At 48.8% G+C, this 18,636-nt stretch overlaps 1 protein-coding gene across 2 annotated transcripts in view; it reads right to left on the reverse strand.

The window, feature by feature from the left end:
* LOC144731571 (globoside alpha-1,3-N-acetylgalactosaminyltransferase 1-like) overlaps positions 1-18,636 on the reverse strand; it is a 43,138-nt gene that overhangs the window by 23,115 nt on the left and 1,387 nt on the right. The window contains exons 2-4 of one of the 2 annotated variants that reach the window (XM_078612720.1): positions 18,383-18,480; positions 16,820-16,985; positions 16,288-16,376 (exon numbers count right to left, since the gene is read on the reverse strand). The gene's annotated coding sequence lies outside the window, so the exon portion shown is untranslated. The remainder of the gene's footprint in view (positions 1-16,287; positions 16,377-16,819; positions 16,986-18,382; positions 18,481-18,636) is intronic. The other variant, XM_078612718.1, reaches the window with a different exon arrangement.

Below are 18,636 nucleotides of genomic sequence, written 5' to 3' on the forward strand. Positions count from 1 at the left end.
CGTATCGTACATGCACTGAACGTATCGTAACGTATCATATTGTATTGTACTCACCAAGATTCTGTCCGTCGTCTGCACACTTGAACGATGTTAGGTTGCTGATGGCAATTTTGTCGTATCGCTATCGCCATCGTAAGATCGAAATATCGTAAGTCGGACCCCATCGTAACTCGGGGACTACCTGTATTGTGTAACTCCCTTCCCGCGTGTGCCCAGGAGGTGCTATACCCCTGGCTTGCCAGGATAAGGTGGTACAGCCAGTGGACTAATTGCCATCTGTTTCCATCTGTAGAGGGGATAGCGTTTCCCCCTCGCGCACGTAGGTATTCCCTGCGCGCTCCAGTTTCCTCCCACACCAATAAACACTCATCATTACTCGGCTTTAAAATATCTTTGAATAAAACCCAATGCAGGAGCCTCCAAATGGAGTCCTATGACTCAGTATTGCTTCCCTGTAAAGATAAAAAACGTTATTTATTATTAATTATGATCACATCAAATACAATTAAGTGTCGACCCGTGGCCTCCATTGATAGAATTGAGCTCCGATTTCGTGGGTCCCACGGTTCGTCAGCCGGGGCCGCTTAGGCCAGCTGATCCCAACGCTATTCCCAACGCGGCGGCGTTGTACACTGTCGCTGTCGAGGATGACCCAAGCAGTTTGGGAGGCTGCCAGCAGCAGGTGTCATAACAACTCCACATTTGGAGAGGAAACTCCACCGGCAGCGTCTTAAACCCGTGGCGGCATAGCTGTTGAGGTGTACATGCCAATATACTTCCTGGAATGTGCATTGTTTATTAGAGTCACAGCATTAGAGGGCCATAATGTGTGTATGTCTGTTGAATTTATTTCGCACCATACGTGGCCAACTGTGCTAATCGGAGGTGCGGGGGAAGGACAACAAACTAAACACAAAAAGCAGGTCTAAAGAAACGAGTTTTCAATTTAGATTTTAAAATCTTCTTGGTTCTTTCGGTAAAGTCACTTAGAAGGGAAATAATAAAATAAAATAACAAAAATAATTCTCACGACGTTTCGGCCACAACGCAAGCAGCCGTCCTCAGGTGAAGAAACAGCTGTCGGAAAGACACCTGAGGATGGCTGCTTGCGTTGTGGCCGAAACGTCGTGATAATTATTTTTATATTTTTAATTTGCATTATTTTATTATTTTCCTTCTACGTGACTTTACCGAAAGAACCAAGAAGATTAATCCCTGCAGTCACGAAAGCTTTAAATCGAAAAGATTTTTAAAATGCATCGCTCCAGTGGCTTCCGAAAATCGAAGGAAGAGCGTTCCAGACAGCCGCAGAAGCGCGTCCAAAAATGGGCGATGTGGTGACCGTCTTTGTTCGATGGGTAACCAAAAACTTCTGCGAGGATGACCGGAGTTTGAGTGGGGCCCGTGCCAAGCGGGTTGCATGTCAATCACTATGGCTTACAGAGCCAGACTACGGCTACCAAACGGTTCAGTCATCCTCGCAGAAGCGGCGTTTGGCTAGCCATCGAACAAAGACGGTCACTGCATCGCGTGGCGCTTTCAAAAGCGCTTCTGCGGCCGTCTGGAACGCTCTTCCTTCCGATATTAGGAAGCCACCGCAGCTATGCAATTCTACATAACCTCGATTAACAAACTCATTTCTTTAGAACAGCTTTTTGTGTTTAGTTTGTTGTCCTTTCCTCACACCTCCGATTAGCACGGTGGGCTATGTACGGTGAGGAAGAAGTTCAACGTACAAACAAGGAAATCTTAAGATCCAGTCAGCGGCGTAGCTATCCGGCGTGAAGGAAGAGCAACTGCGCCAGGAAGCCCACGGACCGGAGGGGGGCCCGCCACCGGTCCTACGGAGAGGGGCAGAAAATCGGCGCGGAAGGGCGCCCATTCAATCGCTTCCCACAGGGGCCCGTGGCATCGACGCGGCGCCGCTGCCCGAAGCAGGCGGCCGCGTTCGCCGGCTTGGTAACTGACGACGCGGCGTTGATGCTGCGCTCGTTCGAGGCGACGGCGGGAGCTGGGTGCAAGCTAATGATCACGTGCTGGGTGCAGCCAGCTGGTAGGGAAGCGGAGGATGGTTCTACGCGGATCATTGGCAACAGTGACGTTAATATGAATGCGATAAGTTGTTACGAAATAAGTAAATAAATCTCACTTTTATATTTGTGTTACTTTTATTGAGACGGGTCATGCTGATGGAGGGCTCCCCACATTGTCGGTCATGGGGGTTGTTGGCCATACTTTTCCACGCTCGGTGGTAAGGATGTAGGGAACATACGACACGGAAACACAGAAGCTCAGTACAACATTATATTTTGCAGCACTGCCCTTACCTGACCCCATATGTAGCCCTGTGAAGAAACTTTGTCCACGGTGGTTACCCATCCAAGCACTGCCCAGGATCAAAACCTGCTTAGCTTCTGAGATCTGATCAGATCGGAGGCATATTTCCACTTGATTAGGTCATCAGCTTCACAGTACAATGTTAATTTTACGACGAAAGTATTTGTGCAAGACGAGATGTCTTCACTTAGGCAGGCAAACAGGCAGGACCAAGAGACTGAACAGACGGGCAGCATGAATGTGCGATGAAAGGTTGTCTTCCCACCACATGTGCCTCCGTTTAAAATGTGGTCTGCAGCCATTTCCCAGATTGAACAGATTTCGATTCGAATAACGGAGCCCATAATTGAGGACATTACATAAGCGGCTTCCTTTCAAGGATACGATTATCACTCGAAGGCGAATCGCTTCACAATCAAGAATACCCACAAGCCACCATTCTAATCACAGTGTGTGACCCTCGCACCCACGGGGATCATGGGTGTGACGAGAGAAGGTACACAGAATGAAAGCACGTGGGGAAAGAAAATCCGGGCAGCCACCCCGCGCATACGACGATGGAACCTCTGGCTTAGCAGAATAAGGTACAGTCCTGAAATACTCAGGTGTTATAGGCTTGAACTAATTCACTATTTCTAGATTTGAAGTTTTCATGACTGCAAGGATCCATACTCTTTGGTTCTTTCGGTAAAGTCACGTAGGTGAAAATAGAAAATAAAATAAAAAATAAAGAATAAAATAGAAATAACTTAATTAAATCACGACGTTTCAAAAGCAACACAAGCTTCCGTCATCAGGTGGGACAACCACAGCAAAAAACAAAGTTACTGTAGTGGGCAAAGGGAGCTGTTAGTGACAAGAGGTAGCCAATGTTTTCATGGAGAAATTTGATACAGACGCCATCCAGACATCCACCCTGCGTCCTTCCCTGTGGAAGAGATATGTGGATGACACTTTCGTCATTTGGCCACATGGCCTACCAGCATTGAACCAATTTCTCGACCACATTAACTCCATACACCCATCCATCAAATTCACCATGGAAGTGGATGTTCTGTTTGAGAAAAAACCTGATGGCTCTTTGGGACATTCTGTCTACAAGAAAGCAACCCACACAGATTCCTATCTGAAACCTGACTCCCATCACCATCCGGCACAGAATAATTCCCTCAGCAAAACATTACACCATAGGGCCCACTGCATATCTGACCAACACCACCTAGCCAGTGAATTTGAACACGTACGTCAGGCCCTAAAGATGAATAGATATTCGGATCAGATTATCCGCAAAGCTGTTTCTCCAACCATAGAGAGACAACCCGCTGAGATTCCGATCAAAACCATCAGGTTACCATACATACAGTGAGGGAAAATCCCCTGCTGATTTTGTACGTTTGCCCACTGACAAAGAAAGGATCAGTCTATAATTTTAATGGTAGGTTTATTTGAACAGTGAGAGACAGAATAACAACAACAAAATAAAAAAAAACGCATGTCAAAAATGTTATAAATTGAGTCGACAAACTGAGTTGCATTTGTGGCGATTGTTACATTGGGGAAACGAAACGAGATGTATCGGACTGTATTCGCGAGCACAAGGCGGATTTGAAACATGGCAGAACTGGATCTTCTGCAGTTGCTGACCATTGCTATAACGCTGTGGGCTCTCATGATATTGTTTTTTCTGAGACCAAGGTACTCTGCAAACCGCCAGGCTACTATCAAAGGTTTGTTCATGAAGCCATCCAGATACACAAACACAGACATAACTTCAACCGAGAGGATGGATTCAAATTGAGCAATCATTGGAAGGATGTTATTAACCAGGTAAAATCTTAATTGCTTTTACAGCACGCCCCCACCAGGCACACGCGGCACTGTGTCTCACCAGCCCTTTCCTGCCACACACTAGAAGGATGTTATTAATACGGTAATATCCTAATTGCTTCTCTCCCTCTAACACTGAGATGACAATCTCATCAGTTTGAGAGAGTCTAGATTTTTTTTTACTTTTCACAACTCTGCCCGCAGGCATTCGCTACCACTAGAACTGTAAGGCAGGTAAAAAATGAAATTAACAAAAATAAAACAATACAAATCACAACGTTTTGGAGGCAACACAAGTCTCCGTCATCAGGTGGGACCGTCGCAGCCAGATTTGCTGCATCAAGTGATGACGGAGACTTGTGTTGCCTCCGAAACGTCGTGATTTTTATTGTTTTATTTTTGTTAATTTCATTTTTTACCTGCGTGACTTTACCGAAAGAACTAAGAGTATGAATCCTTGCAGTCACGAAAGCTTCAAATCTAGAATTAGAACTGTAAGGCGGTCTGGCCACCACGTATAGGCCCCAGGGTGACCGATATCGAGCAAAGCACCTCGGCCACGCGCGTACGCCCCTACGGCACATCCCGCTCGCCCGTGTTACATGCGGACGCTTGACCTCAGGGCGCGTAAAACTGTCTGGGCTGCGGGCCGTGCCAGGTGAGGCTGCAGTAGAAAGGGTTGCGACGGAGTCCGAGATCATCTTCTTGGTTCTTTCGGTAAAGTCACGTAGAAGGGAAATAATAAAAATAAAACATAATAAAATAATTCTCACGACGTTTCGGCCACAACGCAAGCAGCCGTCTTCATCTGAGGACAGCTGCTTGCGTTGTGGCCGAAACGTCGTGAGAATTATTTTATTATGTTTTATTTTTATTATTTTATTACTTCCCTTCTACGTGACTTTACCGAAAGAACCAAGAAGATGAATCCCTGCAGTCACGAAAGCTTTAAATCGAAATTTATACTGCAGGGATCCTTCAAGCTTAACGAACCGTTGCCATGCGGAGCGCCGCAGCCCGCTGCGTGCTTTGTTTGTGCCGGGCTGAGCTCGGTCACTCGAAATTAATGTCGCTGATTAGTCTTCGCAGAGCGACGGCACTCGTGAGCGTTAGGCGCGAGGCGAGCGTTGTTTGCGTCGGTGGATTATACAGCGAAGGTGCTCGGGTCGCGAAGGCACCCTGCCACGTTGCTTCTGTCTTGTACCGTCGCATTCTCTTATAATCGACTGGACTTCTGTGGCGAAGAGCTTTACAGCTCATCCGATTCCTCCAATGGGAATAAATATTCCGATTCTGGTAATCGGGGTCCCAATTTCAGTGCTGCGTTCGGCCTGTTCTTTGCAGATGTGAAAAGCTGGACAATTGCAAAGATCTCACAAAGAAGCAACAGAAACAGGAGGATGTCAAACATTTCACGGGCAGACCCAAGATGAGCACCATGAGCGTGTTGCGGATAGCAACAGGGTAACCCAACAAGAACTTTAATGAGAATAATTAGACAAAGGGAAAGTTGTAGATGTCTTGGACGTGTGATGATAAAACAAGAGGTTTTTGCCTGGGAAAATGTCGAGGTAGCACAGGAAGCAAGGGAAGACAGCAGATTACGTGCACAAGCAATAGGAAGGATCGGTTGAAACTGGGAGGAATATCTGAATATCTGATTCAAAGTTCTCGAGTAAGCATCACGGACGGAGCTAAACGGAAGGAGGCCCACGATCGCCGACGTCTCTAAGGAAGGACGTGGCGCACGGAGGTAGAGAGAGCGAATCCTATTTGCAATCACAGCGCCTGCGTCAAGCCAGCGCTGGACGAAGACTTCCCCACGCTGCGCGGGGTCGTGGGGGTCCGTTCGACCATACTTCACCACGCAGCTGTCCTCAAGTGAAGAACAGGTCTGTCGGAAAGACAGCGTCTGAATGGAGACCCGTCCTTCACCTGAGGACGGCTGCTTGCGTTGTGGCCGAAACGTCGTGAGAAATGTATTTTATTATGTTTTGTTATTATTATTTTATTACTTCCCTTCTACGTGACTTTACCGAAAGAACCAAGAAGATGAATCCCTGCAGTCACGAAAGCTTTACATCGAAATTTGGAGTCCGAGATACTTCGCCTTGGCACCCAAATGACCCCGGGGGAAGCGGCCGTACTCAACAGAGTTCGAACGCTTAACGCCACGCACGGCCCCGGCATGGATAGCGCTTGGATTGGGTGACCACCACGCACCACACACAGCAGCTTGTTATCAGCTGATGTTGCTGATGCTGGCGAGGGGGCCTACGTGGTGGACAGCTTAGAGCAGTGCAGCAATCGCAATTGTTGTACCGTGCTACACACGCACGTCTATGCTCCCGGCCTTTAACTGGCCCGCGGTTGCGCCCCGTTATGGTTCATCGTGGTGAAGTATGGTCGAACGGACCCCCACGACCCCGCGCAGCGTGGGGAAGTCTTCGTCCAGCGCTGGCTTGACGCAGGCGCTGGGATTGCAAATAGGATTCGCTCTCTCTGCCTCCGTGCGCCACGTCCTTCCTTAGAGACGTCGGCGATCGTGGGCCTCCTTCCGTTTAGCTCCGTCCGTGATGTTTACTCGAGAACCTTGAATCAGATATTCAGATATTCCTCCCAGTTTCAACCGATCCTTCCTATTGCTTGTGCACGTAATCTGCTGTCTTCCCCGGCTTCCTGTGCTACCTCGACATTTTCCCAGGCAAAAACCGAAATCATATTTAACCTCTTGTTTTATTATCACACGTCCAAGACATCTACAACTTTTCCTTTGTCTAATTATTCTCATTAACATTTTTGTTGCGTTACCCTGCTGCTATACGCAACACGTTCATGGCGCTTATCTTGGGTCTGCCCGTGAAATATTTAACATCCTCCTGTTTCTGTTGCTTCTTGTAAGATCTTTGCAATTGTCCAGCATTTCACATCTGCATAGAACAGGTCAAACGTAGCACTGAAATTGAGACCCCGATTACCAGAATCGGAATATTTATTCCCACTGGAGGAATCGGATGAGCTGTAAAGCTCTTCGTCACAGACGTCCAGTCGATTATAAGAAAATGCGACGGTACAAGACAGAAGCAACGTGGCAGGGTGCCTTCGCGACCCGAGCGCGGAGGAAGAATCTTCGCAAACAACGCTCGCCTCCCGCCTAACGCTCTGCGAAGACCAATCGGCGACATTAATTTCGAGTGACCGAGCTCAGCCCGGGACAAACAAAGCACGCAGCGGGCCGCGCCGCTCCGCATTGCAACGGTTCGTTAAGCTTGAAGGATCCCTGCAGTATAAATTTCGATTTAAAGCTTTCGTGACTGCAGGGATTCATCTTCTTGGTTCTTTCGGTAAAGTCACGTAGAAGGGAAGTAATAAAATAATAAAAATAAAACATAATAAAATAATTCTCACGACGTTTCGGCCACAACGCAAGCATCCGTCTTCACCTTATTTTATTACTTCCCTTCTACGTGAAATAATAAAAAATATTTTTCTTATTTTATTACTTCCCTTCTACGTGACTTTACCGAAAGAACCAAGAAGATGAATCCCTGCAGTAGTTGTTTTTTTTGTCGTTTCACATCTCGAATGGGATAAACGCAGAGCTGCAGTGCTCCAATGTCATTGGCAGCCTGTGACGAGCCATCGCAGCCATAGCGACAGGTACACTGGACGTGGTGTTCCGTGGAAATATCTTTCTGGGTCGCTAACCCAGCTGATATAATAATAATACTGGTAGGAACATCCTGGTTACACTAGCCCACAGGGGATTATTGTGTCCGTCCGTCCTGCATCCAAAAATGGGAGGGGTGGGGCTGGGTGGAGAGGGGAAGGTGAGGAGGGGCTGAGTGGGGAGGGGCTGGGTGGGGAGGGGAGGGTGGGGCTGGGTGGGGAGGGCGGGGAGGGGGAGGGGCTGGGTGGGGAGGGGAGGATGGGGAGGGGCTGGGTGGGGAGGGTGGGGCTGGGTGGGGGTGGGAAGGGTGGGGCTGGGTGGGGAGGGGCTGGTCACCCCGTGGTGCCCTTATAAAACTCAACGTTTAACCTACTCACGCCGGCTTGTGTCCGCCCTCACAGTCGGGCATATTTGCGGAATAAACCACGCCGCCGTTGACCCTGGCCATTGACCGAGCAACCCAACGTTCCTACCAGCTCCCTCCGCAGGAATGTGTTTGCATTTAAACGTGCCTTTGTACAAGGTACTCAAAACGCTCTACAACACAACAATGAATACATCGTTAGGAATAACTCAGAAGTACAGGAGTTAATTTATGGAACGGAGCGCGAGACAGAGGTTTCAACCGCACATCGCCGTTCTCCTCCGAATTGTGAACGAACCTGGGCAAATCCCTCCACAGACGCGGAAGCGAAGCCCCGGAAATGACAGACGAACAAACGGCTGCTTCTGCGTGGTTTTCCCACACAGTTGTGCTCTCTACAAGAATATTTATTTACGCTGGAGGAATCCGATGAGTTATAAAGTTCTTTTTCACAGATGTCCGGTAGCGAACGTGGGCTGTGCCGTGTCGTTTTCGACATTGCGTGCCCGACGTCTCGCGGGAAATCAGCGCACGACGGTCGCCAACCGGAACACGTCGGAGAAACGAATCTCAGTTCGTTACTCCGCAGTGCTCGAAACGCCCGCCCCCCTACGCCTTCCTCTACTCCGGGAGCCCTCTGCTGACACGGCGGCGAGATGTTAACCCCCTCGCCTGGTCTACAGGAGGTCGTTGGTTCGATCCCGACCCTGACGCCTGCTGCTGTATATATTTGGAGTCTGCGGTGTCTCTCTCTCTCTATCATCACGGTGGCTAGGAGATGTTAACTACCTCGCCTGGTATACAGGAGGTCGTTGGTTCGATCCCGATCCTGACGCCTGCTGTTGTATATTTGGATTCTGTGGTGTCTCTCTCTCTATCATCACGGTGGCTAGGAGATGTTAACTACCTCGCCTGGTATACAGGAGGTCGTTGGTTCGATCCCGACCCTGATGCCTGCTGCTGGATATTTGGAGTCTGCGGTGTCTCTCTCCCCCTGTGGTCACGTATATTTTCCTCCGGGTCCTCCGGTTTTTATTTAGAATCAACACCACGACGTTTAGAGTATCTGGCTGCTGTAAATTCCCACGCGATGATAAGCCACTTCGATGAGCTATCATGTGTCACCAGGTCGCTTCTGAAAAATACCGATATAGCTCAATGAGCCTTACCTGGTTTAAATAAAAAGTGTCTAATTTGTAAGAGTGGATAGTTTATACGAGGAGTGGTTTACGTAGGTCACTGTCGTTTTCGGCAGACTGCGTGAGTAGATGGTACGCCTTATCCATACTCTTAATAATCCTATATTATTACATCAAATTATTCCTAAAATCCTACGAACCGGTTTATATTTGTGATTTTTCTAAAAGGGCAAAAAATGTGAAATGGATGTGGTGTGCCAAGGGGCCGTCCATAAATGACGTCACGCACCTAGGGGGGGGGGGGTCAGACATTTGTGACGATGTGTGACGAGGGGGGGGGGGTTAAGAAATGTGACGTCACATCAAAATACGCAACTTTGAATATAGAATTGTTATAACAACACTAATTGTTATAACAACACTCCTACAACATCAGAGTGCAGCGCCACATTAAATACGCACTACGATGACAATAGTTTAAAGCGATTTGAAGCATGTTTTATTTTCAAAATGGAAATATTGTTTTGGGGGGGGGGGGGGGGGGCAGAGCTTTGTGACGTCATATTTGTGACGCCGTGTGACGAGGGGGGGGGGTCAAAAATCGTCCAAAATCGCGTGACGTCATTTATGGACGGCCCCCAATGCATTTTCCGGAAGAGCGTTCTGGACCGTTCCGGCTGTAACTGCTGCGCCGTGTCCTGCAACAGCTTTGCCATGTCGAGTACACGCACAAGAGCACAGCATCCTGGGAAGTGGCACGTGCCTAATAGTCACGGCCATAGCGAGGTGTACCTCCGATTGACCACGGTTGCCTACGTATGGTGCAAAAGAAGTTCAACGTACATGTATACTGGATGTGGTGCTCCGGATCGTCGAACCTAGACAAGACCCGGTTGAAATCAAGCGCCACGTGGACAGAAAACTCTGGGTCAGGGCAACAAAAAAAAATTATCCTTTTAAATTGTGCCCTGGGCTCCAACCACAACGATATGGAAACCGCGACCCCCATTGGAGACAAAAACTTGAAGATGCGTCTCATCTGCAGCGCGTTACCCCAGCTGACCACGACAGCCAGGGAACGACGTTGATACGCCGAGGACAGACTCATCGGCTCGCCCACTCAGAGAGAGGGGGGTAAGGGGGGCACGCATGAGTGCCTCATTACCAGTGAGCAACGCCACACGCCTGAGTTTTGCCGAGTAACCAGGCGGATCAGAGGTCAGAGCCCTGAGCTGACATCACGGAGATTGTGGGCGTGAATTGGGGGGCAGCTAACCCGTGACATATCACCGTTTTCAAGCATAGTGAGTTCATGGTCTCAGTCCAGTCACCAATGACTACAAAGATAAAGACCCCCCCCCCCCCCCATAGCCTTGACAAGCGGTGATAGCGAGCACCTATGAAGGCTGGCAAGGCACACAAGGGGGTGGGTGGCCAACACCACGCCCGGACCGCCTTTGTCTCCCCATTGGCTCACCAGCTATTCATTTGAGGCTGAATCGACCTAGGGGAGGCCGTGGACCAGTTCAGATAATCTGTCACTGGTGTTGGCCGTGAGTGGAGATCGATCTCGGCTCGCCGGGTTCGTAGCGCAGCTACACACACACACGCACACCGCCTTCTTCCAGTAACACTGGTGGTCTTGCACTTGATTTGGTTAAATTTCATCTCGAAGATGGAAGATTTGCTGGTTTATCCAGGACGTTTCTGTTGCGCGTCGTCGCTTTAAGATGTTCTCTGTTCACATTTTGTTTGTTGCGGTTGCACCCGAGTCAAGAGCCGCATGGCTCACAGGGCTATACCTAATCAATGCAACTTGAAAGAGTAAATGTGACAATCTCTTAGCAGAAATGTGGTCGCGTGGGAGATGGTGCGCCCCCTACAGTGCAGACAACAACACGGCCTCTTGAAGGAGGCTTTGGGGAAGAGCCCTGCGAGAAATCTCTCCCGTGGTGGCCGCTCGCGAACAAACCGTAGCGACAGCACTCTGGGAGATTTCCAAATGGATTCTTTAGCCCATGACACGATGCCGATATGGCACCCACTGCAACGAAATGGAGGTCTTACAAATGTAATGGCTGGGCACATTACCTCCAACTGGCGCGGTTGGCGACAAACGGGGCAAAATAAGTTCTAAGTACAAAGACAAATATGCCCCGTGTAACCTTGACAAACTTGGGGCAAGTGCTGTTAGCGAGCACCTATGAAGGCCGGCACGGCACACGAGGGGGTGGGTGCCTAGCACCACCCCCGACCGCCTTTGTCTCCCCAGTGGTGATGTTTACATACCACGCCGGGTACTCATTCGAGGCTGAGTCGACCTAGGAGCGGCCCAGGAGCGGTTCAGATAATCGTCACTGTTGTCGGCCGTGAGCGTCCGCACGGTGCGCCTTTTGGCGTCATCTGGTCCAACACCACGTGAGACTAGGCTCTAAGAAAAGCTGTCTCGGGTGTGGACCAATCAATTTCAAGGACAGTGCATACATTATCAGAGTTGTGTTTTTTGTTTGCATTCCGACCGCAGGTATTGTGGTCAATGCAAACATGATCCCTTGTATAAAGGTGTCAGTTTTGTTGACAGTTAAAAGGGTTAAAAACCTATTACTATGTCTATAAATCATTTGTTGCATATGTTGTTGTTGTTGTTGTTATCACCATCATGTAACCATGCTTGTGTCACTAAGATCTGTCCTGCGTAATATCTGTACAGCCACAGGACGCCAGTGACATAAGGCCTAACAGCTCATTGGGCCCTTCCTAAAGCAAACAATTAAATCTAATGACTGCAATTATTATATCATCATTAATCTCATTTATTTTTCAGCCTGCGCGCATTTTTTCGGACCGCCGCGTTTCTCGTCACCTTCCAGCAGGTGTACGGATCGCCTTTGAGGAAGATGCCAGCGCACTTCACGTCACACGGCTGACACTTCTCGTACCCGTGCCGATTCGGTCATTTGCACGCGGGGGGCTTTTGAAAGCGGCGAGGTCACCTTGGAAGCACCGCGCACGATCCACACGGCCGTTCCACACACACGATCCACACGGCCGTGGCACGGCACGTGGGGCAGAGGTCGCAATCGGGTACCCGTTACCCGTACCCTACCCGATACCCGGCTACCCGTACCCGACCGGGTACGGGTACCGGTTTGCGACCCTGGTGCGGCCGGGTACGGGTACGGGTAGGTCATGAGTCACTGGTGAGTAACCGTTTGTCACTCATTTCGGGTAGGGTACGGGTAGCGTACGGGTACCCGTACTCGGCCGGGTACGGGTACCCGTTTGCGACCCTGGTGCGGCCGGGTACGGCTAAGGAATCAAAACCCGTTTGCGACCACTGCCTCCAGTGATAATGCGAGCCACATGGACGCAGCGAGCACGTCCGGGGCATTACCTGGTAAAATAATTAGAACTTTTTTGCGATTTGTTTACCTTTGTTTGCTTTGTTGTCATAACGTTCTGACCCCGTGCCCCTCCCAGACATCAGTGAAAAAGAGCTTTATAGCTCATCGGATTCCTCCACTATAATTAATCTGATTCTGATTAGCACGGAGGAGGAACGCCGTGACTGCCGGCCCGGCACTGCGACTGCTGTACAGGGGGAGAAAAAAACGCCTCCAGTCTCTGTACACCGCTACGGCCATGAAAAACGTTGAATTCAATACGACGTGACCTTTTAGAATTCTCAGCAGCGCTTTGATGTTCTAAGCTAATCACAGCTACAGATGTGTTGATTTAAAACATACATTGCCTAAAATTTAGAGGAGAGCTTCACCATTCTTGCCCGATGAAGCTGATTGTAATTATCAGCGAAACGTCGTACTACTCACATTTAAAAATGCTGTTGATTCTCTCTTCAGCACACCGGTGAATTATATTGTCCTTTGAAAAACGTGACACATTTTTTTACTGTTTGGCCATGTCGGGTGGTGGAGGGTTACGATACATTTATAAATATCGCGATCTGACCCAAAAACCTATATTATGAATACAATTTAGAGGTTGGGTTTTTTAAAATATTTTTTTTAGTTTTAAAGGCCGATTTTCCCTCTTTTTTTATACTGTGCTTAAATGTCTTATTGGTGGAGTGGGAGTGCAGTGACGCTCGCAATATACTATGACCCTGTCATCCTGAGTTTGATTCCCCGGCAAGGACTTACATCGGTGGTGATTGAGATCTGAACCGGTCCTATCGACGCTTCACCAACCGGCACTGAAATATGGTCAAATAACCCCCACAGACAAGTACGAGGAAGCAGCCTCTGATGCAGCAGCGGATTGCCAATACATTTCCCGGCATGTGCATTGTCTATTAAAGTTGCGAGTCACAGCATGAGAGGGCCACACTGTGCGTATGTTCGCTGAACTTCTTTCGTACCGTACGTAGCCAACCGTGTGAATCGGAGATGCGGGCGAAGATCAATAAACTAAACACAAAAAGCTGTTTTACAGAAATTCGTTTTCATTCTAGATTTAAAAGGTGCGGTGAATAGGGCAGGTATCGTTAGATGTCCGCGCTGTCTCCTCTCCGTGACGCCGTCCCTATCAACGTCCATCACCCACGGGCGCCCGGGGGCCATCGTCCGCTTGGCGTCACGGACAAAAGCAATCGCCCCACGATTGACGTGGCGTGCCGCTGGCCCCGAGGCTCAGGGGTCTCCGTGCCATCGTCGCCATCGCCGTCATGAATTAAATGAACGGGCGGTGCCGTCAGTCACGACGCGCGCGCTCAATGTCGAAGAGCGCGTGCGAGCAGAACCGGCCCTAGACCTTTGGGGGCCCTAAGCAAAATTTGGTTGGAGGCCCCTTTGATGTATGATTTTTTTCACCCACTAGCTAGCAGTGACTCTAGGGGGCCCTCTGCTGGCCACGGGGCCCTTTGCAATTGCAAGGGTCGCTTCGTGGCTGGGCCGGCTCTGCGTGCGAGCCTCCCGCGGAGAAGTGGTCAGCCAAAGGTGCCGGATGCGTGCCGACCGTTACAGGCGGGGGGGGCATTTTACGAAACGGTTTCCGCGAAGGGACGAAGCAGATGAGGGTCGACGGATGTTTGCACATCGCGCGCCGCGCCCGTCACGCGTGTTTCTCGTGGGAGAATCAGATAGAATCAGGAGTAGTCTAATGTCAAGCGGCCGCCACGTTCCACAGATGAGTAGAGTCTGTACAGTAGGGGGGCGATGTGGCCACGTGTGTTCCCAATTGAGCCATTTGTGGCTGTCATTTTTACACTTTTTTTCTATTTTTACACAAATTTAGACCGTGACACGTGGCCTACTCTTTTTACACGCTTTCATTTAACTGACTCTGTCTGTTGTTGTTGTCATTGTCGTCGTTGTTGTCGTTGTCGTATCCTCAAATCTTGTAACTCAATTTTAACCCACTTCCCAATGTGGTATCGACTGCAAACTTGGTATGCTTATGTCATACTGATGACAATACTATATTGTATCATAAAAAAAAATATTTTTAAACATTATTTTTTATATGTTATGTTTTGGCTTGGGTCTAATTGTCCACGCTCAACTGACGTTGGCTGTAATTGGCCACGGTCCCCTTACGTTATGGAAAGCTTCGGGGCCACTTCCTGGAGTCGTGGAGTTCTTCCATTACTAGTACATTTCATAAAAGCGTGTTTTAAAAAATATTACTTATTTCTGAATGACGTCACGGGAATTCGAACGTCCACTGTGAAGAAGATGGTGCATATATTATGGAAAATAACCCCGCAGGTATTTAGCAGGGTGGCCTTGGGTCACGAACTGCAAACCGTTGCAACAAGCCGCAAGTGCACCATTACTCGGCCATGTCAAGCCAATACAAGGGACGATTGACCCACCTTGAATGCGTCAAATCTCATCGTAAAACGTAGTAATTTCAACTTGTCGAGCTGCCGGGCGGTGAGCCGGCACCAAAAATTGCCCGAGTCCTGCGTCCCTCTACGTATTCAGGTGTTATCGGCCAACCAATGAGTGTTTACACGTGGGAAGAAACCGGAGCACCCCGAGAAAACCCAAGCGTGCGAGGGGGAAACACTCTATCCCGTGAGTTTTTGCCGTGCTGCGTTCTCCTGGGGAGCCGGGGTATGGGCCTCCTCCTAGACGCCCACGGGAACGGAGTTTTGCAACATTTGTGCGGCGATCCACCGACCCTCGCCTCGACAGTGCTGGATTGCGGGCCACGTTTGGCCATGTTTTTTGGTTTGGCCATGTTTGTTTGTTGTAGTACAGAGTTAGACTGATGGCCTTAATCTAAGTTGTCTTGTGGTTGTTGTTGTTTGACTTGCATCCCACTGGGATTTTTGCACATTTTTGTGTACGGTGCTTTTTCTGCAATATTTTGCTGTCTTTTCTTGGATGTTCTGTTTGCACTCAGTCACATATTCACTTTCAGATGTTTTTTGTTCATGTTTTTGTTTTTTGTTTGTTGCGGTTGCACCCGATTCAAGAGCCGAATGGCTCACAGGGCTATACCTAATAAATGAACTTGAAAACTTGAAACGTGCACAGCCGCCGCCACCATCGGAAGATGCCCAGGATGCATCCTGGGAAGTGCTTGGATGGGTGACCACCGTCTGTTGTTTGTTGTTTGAGGTTGCGGGCTAAGAGGATGGCCAGGAGGTGGCAGTGTAGCAGTAAGCTGGGCCAACACATCGATGGGACGTGTTGGTTCTGTTGGTGGAATGAACCCACATGGGCGGAGCTTTGAGTGCTTTCGTGGATTTTCTCTTCTCCTCCACGTGCCAAGCACCCATTAATTGTATTCACTAAACATCCCAATTACTAAAACTGTTTTCCTCAAGACTCAGTGATTCTCAATACTCAAGGGCGGCAGGCTAACACGCCTTCGTGTGGTTTGTGCGTTCCGGCTTGTCCACTTCATTCCCTTTGCTAAAATCAAATGCGAAACGTAACTGGTATTGGCCTTGAACCACATCCCAATGCTTGAAGAGTTACCTGCAAATCATGCACTTGGGATTCTACACAGCAGCAGCAGTGGCAGCATCAGCAACTTCGCTCCCTAATGTGGAACCTTGGGAGGAGCCCTGAAATAAAAGAGTCTTGAGACTGAAGCCTTTCTGGGTAAATAAAGCGGATTACTCTTAATAATAATAATGAATAAAAAGATGAGGCTTTCTTGCGCAATTGTGTGTCATTATTATTATAAACTACCGGTTGGCAGTGGATGTTAGCCAAGGAATGTGGTATATGCACTGGCCACATACAACCATGTGGCTACAATTCAGCCCTGTCTGTCACGCGATGCAATAGAATTTGAGAGAATCTATAAATGCACCCACAACACCAGACACTGTACAAAACAGTGGGACGTGTACATCAGAGGCTCAAGGGAAGCGTACGTACTGTACACATCGGTTTAAAGAGACCGAGGCAGAGACATTCGGAAGTTCTTAATCCGAGGCTTCAATGGAGGAGCAAGGGCAGTCAACAGCACAAATGGCAGACGGGGAGGGAATTCCTGACTTACAGTAGCAGCGGAGGTGGAGGAATTCGCTTTTCCACGGAGCCACGTTTGAATGAGGGGGCAGCTTTGAAGGGTTTGGAGCACGGAGTGCCGATGCGATCTTGTCGATAGGAGCAGGCCGAGGTTTCCCGGCAGTCGAATTTCGGAGGCGAGCGATCCGGGGGAGGCCCTAGAGGAGAGAGTTGAGAGAGCTACTGACCCGTGCATAGTGCTTTTAGAAGAAAATGCTAAAATACCGCTCGTAGCGGCTTTTGGCTCGCCATCGGACAAAGACGGTCTCTGCATCGTGCTTTCAGATGTGCTTCTGCGGCCGTCTGGAACGCTCTTCCTTCTGATATTAGGAAGCCACTGAAGCTATGCACTTTTAAATCTCGAATGAAAAGAAATTACTTTAAAACAGCTTTTTTGTGTTTAGTTTATTGATCTTCGCCCGCATCTCCGATTCACACGGTTGGCTCCGTACGGTGCAAAAGAAGTTCAACCGTGTCAATCGGAGGTGCGGGGGAAGGACAACACACTAAACACAAAAACGCTGTTCCTAAAGAAATAAAGTTTTCAGTCATCCTCAAGTCTCACAAATTTGGGGATATTGCGTTGACAGTGGTGCACAAACACGAAAAACAAAAACTCACCACGTTCATCAATACCACTGCGGCCTTAAAAATACAACTAAATAACGGCTGACATTACGGACAATGGCCGTTCTTTAAGGCACACGGGGATGTCGGAGAGGTCTAAAACAGTCAAACATTTAGTCAGATGTTCTTAATCTTGATTTGAACCTTTTGTGACTGCAGGAATCCATACTCTTTGGTTCTTTCGGTAAAGTCACGTAGGTATAAAATAAAAGAAATCACGACGTTTCGATCGCACTGCTGGATTATATTTTTTATATAATCCAGCCTGAGGACGACCGCTTGTGTTGCGATCGAAACGTCGTGATTTATTTTATTTTCTACCTACGTGACTTTACCGAAAGAACCAAAGAGTACAGATGCTCTTAGTTTGTACATGTTGGTGTGGGGTATTTCTCCCCGTCCCCCCAATATTAATAGCTCGCTAATTAGTGAACTCAGTAATTATTAAACATATGTACAGTATTCATGACAGGCAAACACCACATTCCTCAGTCCACGCCGTCTATAATTACGTCACTCCGTTTTCTTAGCCTGCATCTTAATTCAACGCTCGTTAACTCCATCTCGTCAGCCGGAATCAGAATATTTATTTATACTGGAGAAATCTGATAAGCTATGAAGCTCTTTTCCACAAATGTCCAGTCATGCTTTGATCATTTGGTGTGTACCTAGTGAACCTGGAACGTTGAGGCAATGTCGGGCCAACGGTTTCGACCACAAGCCGACGTTGTCCTGACGTTGGCTTGGTTACTGGGTAGTGGTCGCGGTCATTCCTCACACCTGATGATATTTGTCCACCCGGCCGTCTACGATGACTTTGATAAATAAATGAAAGCCGCCGAGTCGACACGCATCTTCCACGCTGATGTCGATCGCAATGTCCACGACGGTGGTGGCGTGTGCCGTGCAAAGTCTTCGCTTCACTCACCCCCTCGCACACGGCTCCTGCTGTCCACACCGGCTCGGAGAGGCGAGGTCCTCGGTGGAAGGGGAGGAGGAGGAGGAAGCTATTGATGATGGCAGCAACTGAGGAAGGGGGTCGAGAGGGAGGAGGCGGGCACAAGATGACAGGTTACCTTCAACGGCCGTAAAGACACATTTCCTTTTGCAACAACAATGTGAAACGCATCGCAGACTGCGGTGGCGCACACAACGATAAGTCCGCTGATTTGCTGGCAAGCG

The sequence above is a fragment of the Lampetra planeri genome, chromosome 39, assembly GCF_965212315.1.
Source record: "Lampetra planeri chromosome 39, kcLamPlan1.2.h2, whole genome shotgun sequence".
Taxonomy (NCBI): domain Eukaryota; kingdom Metazoa; phylum Chordata; class Hyperoartia; order Petromyzontiformes; family Petromyzontidae; genus Lampetra; species Lampetra planeri.